Genomic DNA, 16592 nt, shown 5'->3' with positions numbered 1-16592 from the left:
TCAGTATTCCAGATTGGTCCAACTTCTGGTGCAATATTTAGTGATCAACACAATCAAACGCCTTAGTTAAATAAAAAAATATGCCTAGCGTTCGAAACCTTTTGTTTAATCCATCCAGTAACTCACAGAGGAAAGAAAATATAGCATTTTCAGTTATTAAACGACTTCTAAAGTTGAACTGTACATTTGATAGCAAATTATGTGATTCAAAACGGTCAATTATCCGTACATACACATTCTTTTCAATAACTTTAACATACACTGATGGCAAGGAAACGGCTCTAAAACTGTCTACATTCCCTTTCTTCCTTTTTACAAAACGGCTTTACTACTTAGTACTTTAATCGTTCAGGAAACTGACCATTCTTAAAGGAAAAATCACAGATATGGCTAAGTACAGGGCTAACATGTGCATCACAGTACTTTAATATTTTACTAGGCACATCTATACTCGACAAGTCATATTACGGTGTGCGGTGGAGGGTAACGTGTGTACCATTATCACTTGCCCCCTTTTTTTTGTTCCAGTCATGAATGGTTCGAGGAAAGGACGATTGCTGGTAAGCCCCGTGTGGACTCGAATTTCTCTATTTTTATCTTCGTGGTCTTTTGGCAAGATACACTTAGGAGGAAGCAATATATTGGTTGACTCTTCTAGGAATGTACACTCTCGAAACTTAAACGGTAGGCCATAACGTGATGCATGACGTCTGACTTGCAGCGTCTGCTATTGTAGTCGGCTGAGCATCCGCGTGACGCTTTCGGGATTTCTAAATGAACAAGTAACGAAATGTGCTGCTCTTCATTGGATTTTTCTCGGTTTTCTCTGTCAGTCCTATCTGGTATGGATCCCATACAGACGAGCAATTTTCGAGTATTGGTCGAACAAGTGTTTTGTAAGCTACTCTCTTTGTTTGACAGTCTGTATTTCCTGAGGATTTTCCACTGAATCTCAGTTTTGCATTTTCCTTACTAGTGATTAATTTTATATGGTCGTTGCACTTCAAATCACTCCGTACACACTCTCCAATATTTTTTGTGGTAGTAACTGATACTTCTGATTGTTCTGCAATTTTTTAATCACACAATAAAGGGTCATTCTGTCTATATATTGGCAATACGTTGCATCTGTTTATGTTGAGGCTCAATTGCCACTCACTGTATCAAAATGGTTCAAATGGCTCTGAGAACTATGGGACTTAACTGCTGAGGTCATCAGTCCCCTAGAACTTAGAACTACTTAAACCTAACTAACCTAAGGACATCACACACATCCATGCCCGAGGCAGGATTCGAACCTGCGACCGTAGCGGTCGCGCGGTTCCTGACTGCAGCGCCTAGAACCGCTCGGTCACACCGGCCAGCACTGTATCAAGCGTTGATCCGCTGTGGGTCTTTTTTTTCCTTTATTGTATTTAGATTCCTCCCCCACCCCCCTCTCCGACTGTAATATGCTGCTCTACAGCCTACAGAAAAGTTGATAAAACATAATGAGAATATAAATAAAACAAGAAAAAAGGCGATAAAATGGTGACATTATAAAAAACTGTAAAATGGCGAAAAGTTGTGGAATTTAAATACAAAAACACTGCGGTGGCGATTCGGATGAAGACACGCAATAAGTAGATAGGCACAATTTAAAAAAAATAAGGTGGCAGTCTGTTTCTGTTCCCATGAGAAACACAACTAGCGACAGTATGGTGGCTGTTCACAACACTGACAAGGGACACAGAACACTGAACACTCACTTAAAACAGCACTATACACGTGACACGGCGGCCGATGGGGGGGGGGGGGGGGGGAGGGAGGAGAAGGAGGTCCCGGACTGATGAGGGGGAAAAGGGGGGGAGGAGAGGGAAAGAAAAAAGGGAGAGCCGATGGAGGGAGGGGACATAGAAAAGCGGGGGGGCAGACGCGAGAAGGAGTTGGAAAGGAGGTGGAGGGGAGAGCAAAAAGGACTCATGAGAGAGAAGGGACGCAGAGAGAGGGTAGGCAGGGAAAAAAGGATGGAAGGGTGGGGAAGAGGGAGCCTGGAAAAGGACAGAGGAAGGAAGGGGGAGGTGAGGATCAGAGTTGATAGGAGGGATAAATGGAGTGAGAGGGGGCATCATCCGGGAGGGGGAGTCGACGGAAGCCACCTTGGGAAAGGAGATGAAGGGTGTAGAGGTGAAGGGTAGAGGGGACACAAAGGTGAAGGTGCGGCAGAGGGCGGGGGTTGGAGAGGAGAGGAGCAACCAGGGAATGAGGGGGATCAAGGCAGCAGGAGGTGTAGGGGACGTGCATATGTTTGAGGAAAAGGAGCATATGGGGGAAAGGAATCAGGTCGTAGCGGATCCGCGTGGGGGACGGGAGGCGTATACAGAAAGCGAGGCGGAGTGCATGGCGCTCGAGGATCTGGAGGGACTTACAGAATTTGGGGGGAGGGGGGGGGGTGCGGCTTTTCCAGCATTTCGCTACAAATTTCTAGCGTCGCTACTTCTCTGTATGCAACAGCATCATCTACTAAACTCCTCATGGAACGTCCGAAATTATCTACTTGGTCATTTATATACAGGGTGATTATAATTAAAGTTATGTAGAAATAACACCACTGATCAGAATGACGTCAAATTGCAACGGAATACTATCGGAGAAGGGGGGGAAACGTATGGCAGAAGAAAAAAATAGTGTGAAAATTGATCAATAGATGGTGCTGTATGTGACAGAATACGTAAATGAAAACACCTGCCATGCACACGACCCATTGAAGTTGGTATAAAGACGCCGGGTCCACGGCTTTTCCTCGTTCGCCATGGCTGTCTCACCGCAGGATCGCGCTCTGCTTGTAAATCTATATTACTAAAATGATGCCTGTACACACGTCGCTCTGCAGAAGTTCCGGGCACTGAAGGGTTTGAAAAAAGAGCGTTGGTCCGATGACTACCTTGGGTCTGGAGAAAATGCCTTCACAAAAGAAGACGAAGTAAATATTCCAGAACTTGAATCGGGAACGGCTGCCAACATGAGTACGTAGAACTAAATATCCTCGGAGTAGTGAAGCAACTTAAATCACTTAATAAAAGCAAGTCTTCTGGTCCAGACTGTATACCAGTCCTTTCGGAGTATGCTGATTCATTAGCTCCATACTTAACAATCATATACAACCGTTCGCTCGACGAAAGATCCGTACCCAAAGAATGGAAAGTTGCACAGGTCACACCAATATTCAAGAAAGGTAGAAGGAGTAATCACTAAATTACAGGCCCATATCGTTAACGTCGATATGCATAAGGATTTTGGAACATATATTGTGTTTAAACATTATGAATTACTTCGAAGAAAACTGTCTATTGACACACAGTCAACCTGGGGGTTAGAAAACATCGTTCCTGTGCAACACAACTAGCTCTTTATACACATTAAGTGTTGAATGCTATTGACAAGGTATTTCAGATCGATTCCGTATTTCTGGATTTCCGGAAGGCTTTTGACACTGTACCATACAAGCGGCTTGTAGTGAAATTGCGTGCTTATGGAATAACATCTCACTTATGTGAGAGGATTTGTGATTTCCTGTCAGAGAAGTCAGAGTTCGTAGTAATTGACGGTAAGTTATCGAGTAAAAGAGAAGTGATTTCTGGCGTTACCCAAGGTAGTGTTATAGGCCCTTTGCTGTTCCTTTTCTATGTAAACGATCTGGGACACAATCTGAGCAGCCGTCTTAAGTTGTTTACAGATGACGCTGTCGTTTATCGACTAATAAAGTCATCAGAAGACCAAAACAAACTGCAAAACGACTTGGAAAAGATACCTGAATTGTGCGAAAAGTGGCAGTTGACCCTAAATAACGAAAAGTGTGAGGTCATCCACATTTGTGCTAAAAGGAAGTCGTTAAACTTCGGTTACACGATAAATCAGTCTAATCTAAAAGCCGTAAACTCAACTAAATACCTAGATATTACAATTGCGAACAACTTAAATTGGAAGGAACACACAGAAAATGTTGTGGGGACGGCTAACCAAAGACTGTGTTTTATTGGCAGGACACTTAGAAAATGTAACAGACCTACTAAGGAGACTGCCTACACTACGCTTGTCCGTCCTCTTTTAGAATACTGCTGCGCGATGTGGGATCCTTACCAGATAGGACTGACGGAGTACATCGAAAAAGTTCAAAGAAGGGCAGTACGTTTTGTGTTATCGCTAAATATGGGAGAGAGTGTCACAGAAATGGTACAGGATTTGGGCTGGACATCATTAAAAGAAAGGCGTTGTTCGTTGGGACAGAATCTTCTCACGAAATTCCACTCACCAACTTTCTCTTCAGAATGCAAAAATATTTTGTTGACACCGAACTACATAGGGAGAAACGGTCACCACGATAAAATAAGGGAAATCAGAGATCGTACGGAAACATATAGGTGGTCGTTCTTGCCGCGCGCCATAAGAGATTGGAATAATAGAGAATTGTGAAGGTGGTTCGATGAACCCTCTGCCAGGCACTTAAATGTGATTTGCAGTGTGTCCATCTAGATGTAGATGTAGACGAAAATGATTCAGAAAATCGAAAAGACGGGTTCTTTTGGTGCGCAACCTTGTAGAGGGAGGAAACGAATTGATTCGTCAGTGGAAGCAATGGCCACAGCAATGCAGAAGGAGACGAGTGGTGGTGTGCAAACGTGTAGTGCATGGAGAATTGTCCGAACAGTGGACATACCTTTCAGCACTGCGTAAAATCCTTCGAAACATCCTTCTTTGCTGTCCATTCAAAATTACCCGTGTGCATGAGTTGCTTCCTGTTGGCCTGCCAGCAAGACAGACCTTTGCTTTAGAATTTCTTGCTCGCATGGAAGTGGACAATAATTGACCATGGAAGATTTTGTGGACAGACAAAGCCCACTTCTCTCTGACAGGGTATGTCAATAGACATTGTCGAATATGGGCAACGAAAAATCCACACGCAAATCAACCAGTACCACTTCATCCTGAAAAGGTCACTGTGTGGTTGGGTTTAGGCATCATTTATCATAGCGCCATATAGGTGCTTCCAGTCCTGTTACCTGTACCATCACTGGTAAGCGCCATGAATGTCTTTAGCGCAACCACATCATTCCAGCTCTCCAACAGCGGGGATGTGTGGATGGGATCATTTTCATGCAAGATGGTGCACTTTCGCACATTGCAAATCCAGTTAAGCAGCTGCTGAAGTGACATTTCGGAAATGCTAGAATTATCAGCCGTCATTTCCGTACAGCCTGGCCGTCCCTATCACCTGATCTAAATCCGCGTAGCTTCTGGCTGTAGGACTATCTGAAAGATGTTGTGTTCAGTGTTCCGATTGCAAACTTAGCTGCATTGAATGCACGCATTGCGCAGCATATTTTGAACGTGACCACAAAAACACGTCGATCAGTTGTGGAACATTGTGTTTCTCGCTTTCAGATTGTTGCAGAAAACGGTGGAGAGCAAATTAAACATGTTTTGAACCAGTCACACGGAAATTAATAATCTGATTTAGTTTTGATTGATACTTTTTATGCAGTTATGTCGTCAGGACAATTAGAAACCGATGAGAGTGATGCTTTTTATGCGGTTTTTGGCCTCAGAACAATTAAAACCGATTTTTCGCGTCCGGTGTGATATGACCTTGCCGAGGTGGATGGGCTTACGTAACCAACAGTATCACACCTGTGCACCCATGCACAGTGAGTAGTGCAGTTTGTTTAACGTCAAACGTACGCCTTAGGCATTGTTCTATGATTAATTTGTCATTTGTAGTCGACCACTAGTAAATTATGATGCTTACAGCGCCGTCTATTGCTACATTTTGTAACTATTTATTTTTCTTCTGCCATACGTTTCCCCCTTCTCCGATAATATTCGGTTGCAATTTGACGTCTTTCTTACCAGTGGTGTTATTTCTACAGCGGTTTGAAAGTTTAATTACAATTACCCTGTATATTGTGAAAAGTAATAGTTCTATAGCACTCCCCTCGAGCACAATCAAAGTTACTTTTACATCTGAAGATTTTTCTCCTTTCAGAATGACGTACTGTGTTCTGTTCGTTTAGGTCACACAGTTCGTCTGAAATCTCATACGCTCGTATTTTGTTCATTAGGTGACAGTGTGGAGCTGTATCGAATGCCTTTCGGAAGTCAAGGAACACGGCACCTGCCTGGATGCCTGTATCTACCGCTTTCTGTGTCTCTAGGAGGAACAGAGCGAGGTCCGTTTCACACGATCGTTGTTTTCGGAATCCATGTTGATTCATACAGAGGGGATTTGCAGTCTCCAGGAATTTCATAAAACGCGAGCATAAGACATGTTCCAAAATTCTACAACATCCTCACAAAAGAGTGGTGGAGTGGATGTAAACGTAGTGAATGCGAAGAGGACAACGAAATTTGTTTTCTGAAACGCGTATTTCGTCTTCTGAAAGTTGTGTCGCATGTAAACCTGGTGATCAATAAGGCCGTCGTAAATACTGTTAGTGGGGTGAGGCGCCCGACTGGTACGCCTCGCACTGCCAGAGGCAGCGACGTCAATGGGCAGAGCCTCTGGCACGGTAAAGCAGGCCACGTAAAACAGTGAAGCCGTAAGTCACGCACTGAACCCACTCTTACTACAGCGACTCTGCTGTGTTTCTCCGTTTATCTTCGTCTAAAATTTGTTCATTGTTGCCAGACACACAACGAACTTTATTTCAGTTTCTAGTTGTGTTTTAGTTTGCGAAGTGTTCATATGCTCGCTCATGGCAGCTTTGCCTGCACTGGAGATTGATAGCCTCTCAGCTGCTGTCTTCAGTCTCTCGCGTAATACACTCCTGGAAATGGAAAAAAGAACACATTGACACCGGTGTGTAAGACCCACCATACTTGCTCCGGACACTGCGAGAGGGCTGTACAAGCAATGATCACACGCACGGCACAGCGGACACACCAGGAACCGCGGTGTTGGCCGTCGAATGACGCTAGCTGCGCAGCATTTGTGCACCGCCGCCGTCAGTGTCAGCCAGTTTGCCGTGGCATAAGGAGCTCCATCGCAGTCTTTAACACTGGTAGCATGCCGCGACAGCGTGGACGTGAACCGTATGTGCAGTTAACGGACTTTGAGCGAGGGCATATAGTGGGCATGCGGGAGGCCAGGTGGACGTACCGCCGAATTGCTCAACATGTGGGGCGTGAGGTCTCCACAGTACATCGATGTTATGGCCAGTGGTCGGCGGAAGGTGCACGTGCCCGTCGACCTGGGACCGGACCGCAGCGACGCACGGATGCTCGCCAAGACCGTAGGATCCTACGCAGTGCCGTAGGGCACCACACCGCCACTTCCCAGCAAATTAGGGACACTGTTGCTCCTGGGGTATCGGCAAGGACCATTCGCAACCATCTCCATGAAGCTGGGCTACGGTCCCGCACACCGTTAGGCCGTCTTCCGCTCACGCCCCAACATCGTGCAGCCCGCCTCCAGTGGTGTCGCGACAGGCGTGAATGGAGGGACGAATGGAGACGTGTCGTCTTCAGCGATGAGAGTCGCTTCTGCCTTGGTGCCAATGATGGTCATATGCGTGTTTGGCGCCGTGCAGATGAGCGCCACAATCAGGACTGCATACGACCGAGGCACACAGGGCCAACACCCGGCATCATGGTGTGGGGAGCGATCTCCTACACTGGCCGTACACCACTGGTGATCGTCGAGGGGACACTGAATAGTGCACGTTACATCCAAACCGTCATCGAACCCATCGTTCTACCATTCCTAGACCGGCAAGGGAACTTGCTGTTCCAACAGGACAATGCACGTCCGCATGTATCCCGTGCCACCCAACGTGCTCTAGAAGGTGTAAGTCAACTACCCTGGCCAGCAAGATCTCCGGATCTGTCCCCCATCGAGAATGTTTGGGCCTGGATGAAGCGTCGTCTCACGCGGTCTGCACGTCCAGCACGAACGCTGGTCCAACTGAGGCGCCAGGTGGAAATGGCATGGCAAGCCGTTCCACAGGACTACATCCAGCATCTCTACGATCGTCTCCATGGGAGAATAGCAGCCTGCATTGCTGCGAAAGGTGGATATACACTGTAGTAGTGCCGACATTGTGCATGCTCTGTTGCCTGTGTCTATGTGCCTGTGGTTCTGTCAGTGTGATCATGTGATGTATCTGACACCAGGAATGTGTCAATAAAGTTTCCCCTTCCTGGGACAATGAATTCACGGTGTTCTTATTTCAATTTCCAGAAGTGTAAACGCACTATTGAAGCATGACATGGAACACTACAGGACCACAACTCACAAACTTGTCTTTCACGGACTGCGTAACGTAACTGCTTGTTAGCCTGAGAACGTTACTGGGTTACATTCAGCAGTCAAAACAGATTTAATTCTGTCATTGTTGGTGCCTTCAGCCGCAAACAGTTCAATTTTGCAGTCGTTTATTGCACTGCAATACATTTGAATTGCTATTTTTTTTATTTTTCCTTGATTTACGGAAACTGGTCTATGTATGAGTTTTTAAATATGGATGGGTACAGCAAGGGCTTTTGAGAAATAGCATGTGTCGCCTGTCCCTAACTGTAGTTAATAATGTACACAAGAGAAGCCGTTCATCACAGCTGCACCTATGTGGTAATGTGTGTATTGACTTGTTCCACATCCATGATCGTTGTCCTTCATGATGACAGCTATAGAACATGAGCCCGCATCTCGTGGTCGTGCGGTAGCGTTCTCGCTTCCCACGCCCGGGTTCCCGGGTTCGATTCCCGGCGGAGTCAGGGATTTTCTCTGCCTCGTGATGGCTGGGTGTTGTGTGCTGTCCTTAGGTTAGTTAGGTTTAAGTAGTTCTAAGTTCTAGGGGACTTATTACCACAGCAGTTGAGTCCCATAGTGCTCAGAGCCATTTTAACCATTTTTTTTATAGAACATGATCACGTGAATGAGTAGCTGAGTGACTAACTACAGTGATGGAGACAGTTCAGGTGAAAGCTACAGGATACAGCATATATTTCTATGATCATCGCCAGAATGACACAGATATGCACAACAACCCGGTGGGAGTTGCGGCTAGAAAAACGTTGTGCATCTCGAAACCGTTCCTGAGTCTTCATACAAGATGATTAACCCAGTTTATGCCCTACAATCTTCCCCCAGACACTGAATCAGACCTATTAATAACGCTACCTCACTTCGAAGATTGACTTTGGAGATGGAAAAGCTTACGCAAGGTGGAACAAAGGAGGAAGGCCAGGGGGCTTACATGGAAGTATCACAACTGAGTATTGGAAAAGAACATTAACTTAAAACCTCATTCGATACTGCCTGAAAGTGTAGTAAATAGTGCCTTATTGGTTCGATGTCAGCAGGACAAATGTTTTTTCCATCTCTTGCCTGTACTATCTAATAACCTGCAAATAGAAAACTTATGTGGAATTTACGATGGTGTCGTATCCGCCACCGTATAACTTGAAAAACTGTACCAGCGTCACCTTACCTGGATTGTTGAAATTTCTTACTGAAGAATATGAAGATTCCAGATTTACATAAAAATTTCGTACTACTACTACTTTTCTAATCATTCACATTCGCTTGATTCGACGATACTAGTCTTACCGTTCCTATTACTGTTATATTGCGAAACCGTCGAATGCTGTTTACATATGAATGGCACGTTAGATGGATACACCATATTCGGCGAATATTTACTATTTGCACGATGTACAAGGGAGAATTGTCAGAGCATGTGCTTCCATAAGTGCCGAAGTGATAAGGAACACGACGCAATCCATGACAAGAAGATTGCAGTACTGCATTGATACCAATGGTCATCACTTCGAACACCTTCTGTAAATGGACGTTCATGCCACCTGTCTGACCTTCGTTGACCTTACTGTTACACACATTGCATTCGCCTCGATAGCCGCTGTCATTAAATAATGGTTCAAATGGCTCTGAGCACTATGGGACTTAACATCTGAGGTCATCAGTCCCCTAGAAGTTAGAATTACTTAAACCTAATTAACCTAAGGACATCACACCCATTCATGCCCAAGGCAGGATTCGAACCTGCGACCGTAGCGGTCGCGCGGTTCCAGACTGAAGCGCCTAGAAACGCTCGGTCACACCGGCCGGCTCAGAAAATAAGAAAAAATCTGTAGCATCTCATTGATTGTTTGTGAGTCTGCTTTCGTCGTTCGTCTAAGGCTCGCGCCTCAGTAGTGTGTTTACATTTTGCGGCGTGCACTGCAGCTGTAGCGGTTATAAGCTAAGTACTGACAAACTTATTTGTGCTCTGTAATACAGTTATTAAATCTGATAGATTTCAGCGGTGTTGCGTGCCGTTTGTGGCGAAATAACGACTTAATAAACTTTTGTAATGGTTCGCTCGCTGTGTTTTATAGAGTTTTCAGTGTGTTGAAGTCGTTTAGTAAATTTCGTGCACCGGCCGAAGTGGCCGAGCGGTTCTAGACGCTACAGCCTGGAAACGCGCGACCGCTACGGTCGCAGGTTCGAATCCTGCCTCGGGCATGGATGTGTGTGATGTCCTTAGGTTAGTTAGGTTTAAGTAGTTCTAAGTTCTAGGGGACTGATGACCTCAGAAGTTAAGTCCCGTAGTGCTCAGAGCCATTTGAACCAAATTTCGTGCTTTAGTTTTCAACTGACGTTTATTATTCTTTCTAGTGAAATATTTCAGTAAAATTTTCATTCAGTGTTTTAACTTCACTTAGTGTTACAGTGGTCGTTTTAATTTTTTGGTTGTAGCTTATAATTTTGTGAAGTTTAGCTGGTATTGGTATCGGCTGTGTTGTAGTAGTATTAATACAAGTAGCTGCTTTCTTAGTAGGCAGAGAATTTCGAGACCATTATTGTTAGTTCTTAAATAGTTCTACTGGTGTAACTGAACTTTGGTAACGAAGACGTATAGTTTTTTTCAGTAACTGTAAAATTTTACCATGAGTGAAAAGTGTGGGCTCTGTCGTAGGTTTGTGAGTAGTGGATTACGATGTGGGATTTGTTCAAAGTATTTTCATTGGGGGGAATGCTGTGGGGAAGCCAGTGGTCATTTTAGGGAGATCCTCTTCTGGGAATGTAGAATCTGTAGTAGAAACAAGTTAATAGAGGAGCAGGAGCGTAAAATCTGTGCCCTTGAGGTGCAGTTACAATGCGCAAAGGAGGAACTAGATAGGTTGAGGAGGGTGAAGGGTCGTGGGGAACGGGAACTGGCAGTTGGCAAGAAGGTAGGTAGGAAGAGGAAGTATTCAGACAGTTTTACTTTGCATACATGCAATAGATACGACCAACTGTCAGAATTAAGTGGAGAGGAGCCTCGTGTAGCCGTAGATGTAAGTAATTTGCAGCAGTCCTCAGTAATTAGGAGGCCTAGGTTAGTTGCAAAGTCTAGCAGAAAGAAGGTTCTGCTGCTAGGTAGTTCCCACGGTAGAGGTGTGGGCCAGCAGTTGCAGGAAGTGTTGGGGAGTGAGTACCAGGTCACCAGCATTGTGAAGCCTAGTGCAGGGTTTTTCTCAGGTGACTGAAAGCATAGGGGAGTTATGTAAGAATTTTGCGAGAGAGGATCGGGTAGTGATAGTGGGTGGAGCAGGGAACAGTCTCGATAGGGACAGGCAATATGATGTCAGTGGTGACTTGGTTAAGATAGCTACTCAAACTGGTGGTACTAATGTGCATTTCGTGCAACTGTTTCAGCGTCGTGATCGGCCTCACCTTAATGCGGCTGTTAGGCGCGTTAATGTGGGGCTGGGGAGCACACTGATGGTGGAGGGCATGGATCACATCTCAGTGGTGCCAGTTGGGTCTATCAGTAGATGGTGTTTCACTAGGCATGGCCTGCACCTCAATAGGTATGGGAAGGGGAGGCTGGCTAAGCTTATAGGTGACAGTGTAGTGGGTGGTGGTGGTAGTGGTATCACTCATGGAAAAATTCCTGTAGTAGTTGGTGTTAGAGCTGCACCTTTTTTAGACTGAAGTCAGCTGATAGGTATACCTGCTTAAAGGAAGTGCCTCTAACTAAGGGCTCACCTCCAGAGGATGTAATGTTTCCAAGTAGAGAAGGAATTAGCATATTTCATCAAAATATAAGAGGTATTAGAGATAAAGTTAGTGAACTGCTAATAGATGTTAACTCTGAAATTATTGGTATATCAGAGCATCACTTAAATAATTTGCTAATTCAGAGGCTTCCTTTACCAGACTACAGATTAGCTGGCTGTTTCTCAAGGAGTTCCTTGCGGGGTGGGGGAGTGGCTCTGTACGTAAAAAACAGTATTTCATTTGAGTCTATAGACGTATCACGACACTGCACTGAACAGATATTTGAAAGTTGTGCAGCATTAGTTGAATTTAGTGAAACTAAATTTCTAATTGCTGTTGTTTATAGGTCCCCTAACTCCGACCTCAGAGCATTTTTGCTTAAGCTAGAGAGGGTTCTTGATTCACTTTGCAGGAAGTACCAGAAAGTAGTTATATGTGGTGACTTCAATATTAATTTTGTACCTGACTGTGCAAGAAAAAGGATGTTGGTAGATCTCCTAAATTCATATGATCTGATGCAAACTGTGTTTTTTGCAACTAGGGTGCAGGGGAACAGTAGCACAGTCATAGACAATATTTTTGTTCATTCTTCATTACTAGATGGGCACTCTGTTAGTAAAAGGGTGAATGGCCTTTCAGACCATGATGCACAAATTTTAACACTAAAAGATTTTTTGTACTCAAACCAATGTCGTATTTAATTACAAACTACGTAGGAAAGTTAAACCAACAGCAATAGAGAGTTTTTCAAAACTTCTCAAGGAACAAGGGTGGAAAGATGTTTATAGTGCCGATAATATAGATGATAAATACAATGCTTTCCATAACACTTTTCTCATGCTCTTTGGGAGTTGCTTTCCATTAGAACATTCTAAACGGGATACTAGCAGTAATGGACAGCCCGGTTGGTTGACTAGTGGGATAAGGATATCATGTAGAACAAAGTGGGAATTATATCAAAATGTTAGAAGTAGTCACAATCAAGCTACAGTAGCCCATTAGAAACAGTATTGTAAGGTGCTTAAAAATGTTATTAGCAAGGCAAAAAGTATGTGGTATGCAAATAGAATAGCTAATTCACAGGATAAAATTAAAGCCATATGGTCAGTTGTGAGGGAAGTGTCTGGTAAGCAACACAAGGTTGATGATATAAAGTCAGTTCGCAGTAATAATATTTCTGTTACTGATAAATCAGATATGTGTACAGTATTTAACTACCATTTTCTGAGCATTGCTGGTGAATTAAATAAAAATTTAGTTTCTACAGGAAATCATATAAATTTCTTGGCAAATGCCTTTCCGAGATTGACGTCTGAAATACTCCTCTGTGATACAGACAAGAGGGAGATTGAGTCAATAATTAAATCACTGAAGACTAAGGACTCTCATGGTTATGATGGTGTGTCTAGTAGAATATTAAAGTACTGTGCTGCACATGTTAGCCCTGTATTTAGCCATATTTGTAATTTTTCCTTTAGGAATGGTCAGTTTCCTGAGCGATTAAAGTACTCAGTAGTAAAGCCGCTTTATAAAAAGGGAGAAAGGGATAATGTAGATAGTTTTAGACCTATTTCTATGCCATCAGTGTTTGCAAAAGTTATCGAAAAGGCTGTGTATGTATGGTTAACTGATCATTTTATATCACACGATTTGCTATCAAATGTACAGTTCGGCTTTAGAAGTCGTTTGACAACTGAAAATGCTATATTCTCTTTTCTCTGTGAGGTACTGGATGGGCTAAACAAAAAGTTTCGAACGCTTCGCGTATTTTTTGATTTAACAAAGGCATTTGACTGTGTTGGTCTCACAATATTGCTCCAGAAGTTGGACCATTACGGAATAAGGGGAGTAGCTCACAATTGGTTCACCTCTTACTTTAGCAACAGGCAGCAAAAGGTTATTATTCACAATGTTGATAACTGCTGTGATGTGGGATCTGAGTGGGGTACTGTCAAGTGGGGGGGGGGGGGGGTGCCCCAGGGATCAGTGTTGGGGCCGCTCCTGTTCCTTATTTATATAAATGATATGCTCTCTAGTATTATGGGTAACTCGAAAATATTTCTGTTTGCTGATGACACTAGCTTGCTTGGTAGTAAAGGATGTTGTGTGCAACATTGACTCGGTTTCAAGTAGTGCAGTACATGACCTCAGTTCATGGCTTGTAGAAAATAAACTAACGTTAAATCACAGTAAGACTCAATTTTTACAGTTTATAACTCACAATTCAACAAAACCTGACGTTTTAATCTCACAGAACGGGCATATGATCAGTGAAACTGAACAGTTCAAATTCCTAGGTGTTCAGATAGATAGTAAGCTGTCGTGGAAAGCCCGCGTTCAGGATCTTGTTCAAAGACTTAATACTGCCACTTTCACTATTCGAACGGTATCGAAAGTGAGTGATACTTCGACACGTAAATTAGTCTACTTTGCTTATTTTCATTCACTTATGTCGTGTGGTCTTATGTTTTAGGGTAACTCTTCCCATTCTAGAAGGATATTTTTGGCTCAGACACGGGCGGTTCGGGCAATAAGTGGTGTGAGTTCACGAACCTCTTGTCGACCTCTGTTCACGAGTCTGTGTATTTTGACATTGGTTCAAATGGCTCTGAGCACTATGGGACTTAACATCTATGGTCATCAGTCCCCTAGAACTTAGAACTACTTAAACCTAACTAACCTAAGGACAGCACACAACACCCAGCCATCACGAGGCAGAGAAAATCCCTGACCCCGCCGGGAATCGAACCCGGGAACCCGGGCGTGGCAAGCGAGAACGCTACCGCACGACCACGAGATGCGGGCTTTTGACATTGGTCTCTCAATATGTATATTCCTTATTGTCGTTTCTTGTTACCAATATTAGTTTATTTCCAACAATAAGCAGCTTTCACTCGGTTAATACTCGGCAGAAATCAAACCTCCATTTGGATCGGACTTCCTTAACTCTTGTGCAAAAAGGTGTGCAGTATACTGCTGCATCCATTTTCAATAAGCTGCCACTCGAACTCAAAAATCTTAGCAGTAATCCACGCGCTTTCAAATCGAAACTGAAGAGTTTCCTCATGGGTCACTCCTTCTATTCTGTCGAGGAGTTCCTTGAAAAATTAAGCTGATTCTCATTGTATTGCGGATAGCGTTTGCTTAAACTTATGGACTGATTTTTTTTCAGGTTCATGAACATTTATTTTTATATGTTATTACTTTTATGTTGTAAGTTCATGTACTGACACGTTCCATGACTTTGGAGATTTGCTCCTCAATTTGGTCCTACGGAACTTGACATGTAAATAAATAAATAAAAGAAAACGAAGTTCACCTTCATATCTCTGACGTGACACCTCCCAGCAACAAAAAACCAACGTCATATTATGGCTCCCGTTGCCCCACGCAACATTTGTTCCACAAACTTTTCAGGTACCATCATACTTTCGGAGTTATTCTAGGTGGCAGTAGTTGGCGACTCACCCTGTACAATTATATAGCACTCATTTGCTGATTCTGCCACGGGATTTGTGACACTGTCGCTCTAATGCTAGATAAACTATGCGGAACATCCAAAGTAACATGTACTTATCTCACGTCGAACAACGTAATCTGAGGCGAACAAGACTATTGGAACAACGTTTGTACCAGTCCAAAGTATAGTTATCTAAAATGGCGGCGATGACGTCATCCAAGATGGCGGATTTTGGCGGGAAGTTTGATTTTTGGCGGGAAAGTGGCACGCCCCCTCCCCCAGAAAAATGTCGCGTAGTTCAAATTCCAGCAGGATAATGCGCTCTCCAGACGTTAGGTGATGACGCAGGTAGCGTTATTCTAGATGGCCGTACCCAGTGTGTTCACCATGAGCTCCAGAGCCCAACTGACTTTGTTCATATCGTGGCCACCAGAGGGCGCTACCGTGAAGTCGGGTGATGACACAAGATCGTCTGCTCTCTCTCGCGCTCGCCCCGTGTCAGCGGCCCGCGAGCGACCGGCCGCTTAAATCACAGACTCAAGCCCGCATCTTTATACTCGTGCCAGACATAGTCTACCGTAAATATGCTAACGAATTTAACTGAACACAAGTGACACCAACATCGCTCATCAAATGGCTCTGAGCACGATGGGACTCAACATCTTAGGTCATAAGTCCCCTAGAACTTAGAACTACTTAAACCTAACTAACCTAAGGACATCACACACACCCATTCCCGAGGCAGGATTCGAACCTGCGATCGTAGCAGTCCCGCGGTTCCGGACTGCAGCGCCAGAACCGCTAGACCACCGCGGCCGGCCAACGCTCATCTAACCTATCAGTTACCTAAGTACTTAATTCCATTTAAATTTTAATCTAATTCAGTAAGTCAATTTACAATTTCAATATACAATTATCAAATGAGAAGTTCCACATTTTCCCACTATCAGCGCGGTGTTATTCATGACCTACCAAATAGTTAAAGTCTCCACTACGATCCTCAATCCAGCACCATGCTCCCTTACTGACCCATGATGGCGGGCTAACGTGTACTAACGTGCACTAACCTGTACTAATGTGTACAGCGAATGACGCCATCCAAGATGGTGGGGT

Source organism: Schistocerca cancellata, chromosome 4, assembly GCF_023864275.1.
Source record: "Schistocerca cancellata isolate TAMUIC-IGC-003103 chromosome 4, iqSchCanc2.1, whole genome shotgun sequence".
Lineage (NCBI taxonomy): Eukaryota > Metazoa > Arthropoda > Insecta > Orthoptera > Acrididae > Schistocerca > Schistocerca cancellata.
The sequence above is the reverse complement of the archived record's forward strand: the minus strand, read 5'-3'. Positions refer to the sequence as shown.